This window comes from Physella acuta, unplaced genomic scaffold, assembly GCF_028476545.2.
Source record: "Physella acuta isolate Inbredline_101_S28 unplaced genomic scaffold, ASM2847654v3 ptg000050l, whole genome shotgun sequence".
Classification (NCBI taxonomy): domain Eukaryota; kingdom Metazoa; phylum Mollusca; class Gastropoda; family Physidae; genus Physella; species Physella acuta.
Window position 1 is genome coordinate 973,025 of NW_026731570.1, and position 4,427 is coordinate 977,451.

The 4,427-nt window shown below is 41.1% G+C and overlaps 1 pseudogene; it reads right to left on the minus strand.

Moving 5' to 3' along the window:
- On the minus strand, positions 1–3,167 carry LOC131945885 (sodium-dependent phosphate transport protein 2B-like; annotated as a pseudogene).
- Between the last annotated feature and the right edge of the window lie 1,260 nt (positions 3,168–4,427).

The window sequence follows — 4,427 nt, forward strand, 5'->3', positions numbered from 1 at the left end:
CAATGTCACGTGGTCATACTAAAGTCGCGTGCTGGACTCTCCGTTAGCTTGTCTGTCTGACGTAGCACCAGTGTTTGTCTTCTCGGTAGAGTCTGTCTGGAATCGCTTGCAGAAGAAGACTTTCTGCATGGCGCGATCATAGGGTTCTAAAGACCGTAGCGGCTGGGGTAGGAACATCCAGTCTTGGAGCTTTCTGGGCAGGCTCTGGGGACGTTTAGCCTGCAGGCATTTGATGACGCCGATGATGATGAAGAGAAGGCAGACGAGGACGCCGTGGAGGACGTACCAGCCCGAGATGGAGAGAGCGAAGACTAGGACGGGGAAGAGGAAGAACATGAGGAGGATGTAGACGATGGCGAACCAGCGGTACTCGGCCGTGCAGTTGCCTAGAAATTTGGCAAGCGGGATGGGGAAGCGGAGGTAGGGGATGGGGTAGAACAGGAGGATGCCGGTGATGTTGAAGAAGAGGTGGCAGAAGGCTGCTTGTAACGCGTTTCTGAGGCCGTCCGTGTTGGCTAAGGCTGGAAGAATCGCCGTGGTCGTGGTGCCGATGTTTGACCCCAGGGTCAAAGGGTACATCCGGTCGAGTTCGATGACCCCGATGCCGACGAGCGGGGTGAGGGTGGAGGTGAAGATGGAGGAGCTCTGGACGATGATGGTCAACCCGGCGCCAATGATGATGGCGAGGTATCCAGTGAGGTATCCCAGCGGTCCGGGAAAGTCCGCGTTGATGAATTTTTGATGATGAGAGCGATGGGGCCTTGGAGAAGGGAGTGCAGAAGTTTGACAATGGCGACCAGACACAGGCAGAGAATGGTAAGGGAGATAACCAGCATGATTGCTCCAATAGTTTTGTCGTTTAATGTGGAGTACATTCCCTTGAATAAAAACTCACCTAAAGGTTAAAGTATAACAAATAATATATAACAAAGAGCAGAGTTGCATTCAAAAATTAAATTAGTTAATTGTGTAGAAAACATTTTTATAATATATGTTCTATTTATATAAAGAAAACCGGGATTTTCGTGAAATATAAAAGATTATAAATAACTTTAAAAACTTTATTGCTAGGATTATAATTAAAGGTTGTTTTTATCTTACCCAACCACGGTTCTAATGGGTTTTTAGCGCAATTTCCATACGGACCTTTGCGATTATTAACTCGTCAAGGATGGATGTGTGTCCGATGTGTGTCCGATGTGTGTCCGCAGCTTTAAGTCCTATCTCATTCTCAACGAAGCAATATCGTGGACTAGTTCCAAAAGCAAATATGTTAATCAAGTTTCGAGGATGATTGTGGGCCAAAAAAATTCCCGGAATTCCTTCCTGGATTTCCGAGAAAAGCCAAAAAACCTCGAAAAAAATGCAGTTTTGGCCCATATCTCGGCAACCAGACCACTTAGCGACTTGAAACATTTACCAATCGATTTCTACCATAATTTAGACCAATATTGCAGAAAAAAGTTTTCAAAAATATTATTTCGTTCGGTCACAAAAAATTAATTGAGGAAATTGCGCTTAAATTGTCACTAGACTTTTTATTAACTTGTTTTTTAATGTCAATTTCATTTAGATAAACACCCAACCTTACGATAGATAACCCTAGCACCGGGGTCGGCAACCTTTAGAGCCTAAAGTTACAATTTACAAAAAAAATTTTTTTTTCAATATTTTGGTATTTGATAAGGATTAGGTAAATGCATTTGACTTTGATTTGAAATAAATAGCGCTAAATATGAACTTATTATTTCATACAAGAACAAACTCATCTTTCGCACAAAAACTGTTGTAGCTAGATCTGCTATGATAAAATTTAGAAACCACATAATATAACTATAGGACTTTCCCAATCCACTTTAGAAGCCAATAACTTTTTGTTTCTTTCTTTACGGACACCACTGGTTCAGTAGGTATTTTTCATAGCTAGGCAGGCCTCAGCACGGCAAACTCTGACTAACTTGTTTGGATATCGGTTTGATTACTGTATCGGTCGCTTGTGTCTTTCGGTTCTCACAAGGCTTATCTTTCACCCCACGCGAACCCAGAGTCCAGTACCTTATAGCTCAACCGTAGGAAACTAATAACTGACATAATTCGTCACTCAGGTAAAATTATTGCATACTGACAGGTAGAGGAATACATTCTGAATAAAATAACATTCCCCATGTAACGGCAATCGAAAAGGGGGGCCCTTATGCAGTGGCAAACATGGAATAGTCTCCACGGGGCTGGCTACAGCGCGGCTGTGGGGTTGGGCCTGGTGCCAAGGCAGCTGTCAGCTGTCCATTTACTTTCTACCTCACCTATTCTCACTGTTCTCTGATGAGTTTTTTAATCCTATTTAAAGTTGTTTTTCTTTGCAGTATAATATTTTTATGAGTTTTGAAAATGAAACTATACAATTATTAATCATTGTGCATGGAAATGGAGAGCCGCACCATGACATCAAAGGAGCCGCATGCGGCTCGCGAGTCGCAGTTTGCCGACCCTGCGCTAATATATTAAGTGAGACTTCTGTTTTTTTTTTTTTTGTTTTTTTTTAAATAAAGGCGTTTAATAGAACTCCTTCCATTGTATGGATAGGTTGCATGTTAAAAGAATTAAATTATAATGTAATACATAGTATAACATTAATGCATAATATACCAGTTCAATTGTGACTATACAAAACGTTTAACAATTATAGCGTTGCTGTGCCTTTTAGATTCCCTATTGTTTTGTTATATTTATTTTCCTTCAAAGACTTTTGGTCCTTCTTTTATGCCTTTACTTACTTCGTCTATTTGTTTCTTAGTCATAATATCTTTGTGGTGCGCTAAGATGTGGTAATAGTTGTTATGTGCTGGGAGGACTTCACCACAGAATGTACATCTGGAGACAGATGTGTAATGCTTTTCTAGGTAGTGTTTAGAAATACCATCGTGGATTATTCCATCGCTGCAGTGGTGGCATTGCTTGAATTCCCGGTGTTCTATAGCTTCGTGACGCATTAGTTCCTCGAGTGTTTGGTGCGAGTTAAGGCAGTAGTTGCATGTGAGGGGGTTTTTGGTTTGCTTTGCGTGTTTTTTTCCTTTAGTTGTTTTCCCTATTTCAGTGGGGCTGGTTTGGTTTTTTCTTTTCATTGACGAGCTGGTTTCCATTTCTGAGGTTAGGTCTATTGCCTCCATTGTTGGAGGTTCTTGTAGGTTGCTTGGTGTCGGGGGTTGTGGTACAGGTGTTGCTGTATCCTGTGCTGTAGGTTGATCATTGGGTTTTGTCTCTGTGTTTTTTTTTGTTAGAGCTGCTTGTTGACTGCTTGGTGTTGTAGCAGGTTGGGCGAGTAGCGCTGGTTGTTGTGTTGAGGGTTGGTTTTTGGGCGGTGTTTTTGATGTCGACAAAACTGTTTCTTGCTGTTGTGTAGGCGTGGCTGGTTCTTGTGATGCTGTTGGTTGTATTCTGTGGGTTGGGCAGTGATTGGTCCAGTGGAGGGTTGAGGAGCATAGTTGGCAGGCTTGTCTTCTTCCGTTTATGGCGACTAAGATGTTGAGTGTTTTGTTTTTGTAGTTTATTTGGATGTAGTGAGGGATGTTTGTTGAGTTATCAGTGTTTATGGAGAAGCTGCGGTTGTTGGTATAAGCCTATAAGGGATTATAGTGATGAGTGGTGTTAAGTAGTTAATAGAATACTCAATTTTTCAGGCATTCTTGATTATAGCTTCACAAATCTTCTTGGTATTAATATTATAGATGGTTGATACTAGTGTTCAATAATTATAGGATTAATATCTAACAATTACTATGAGTTGTAATTAACATTTTGTAATTAATCACCAAAAATTTTAGATATTTTTATTGTAATTTAATTTTGTATAATTAATTTTAAAGTTAGTTTACTTGTTTTTGTTTCAATATATATTAATACTTTTTTCAGTTCTTTTTATCGTTTAATTTTATAATTACCTCCCTTTTAAAAAAATTATTGTTTGTTATTGCCCCTGACAAAAAAAGTTCTACGCGCGAGATATTTTGACAGAAACAGAAGACGACAGCAAACCGCTGTGAACTGTGTTAGGGGGTCATCCATAAATGACGTCACACTCGTAGGGGGAGGGGGATCCGTAATTTTGTGACGATGTGTGATGAGGGGGAGGGGGGGGGGTTCAGATGTTGCGACGTCACATTTTTGCATTATAAAAACGAAGTGTCTACTCGGAAGAAGATTTTTCTCCCCAACGTCTCCACTTAGTCGGCAAAAGATAGCTCTGCGCATGCGCAATGACCTATGGCTAGTGTTAGGGCTAGAATGAGGGTTAGGGGTAGGATTAGGGATAGGGATAGGGATAGGGATAGGGTTAGGATTAGCATTAGGGCTAGGGCTAGGGTTAGGGTTAGGGTTAGGGTTAGGGTTAGGGTTAGGGTTAGGCTTAGGGTTAGGGTTAGGGTTAGGGT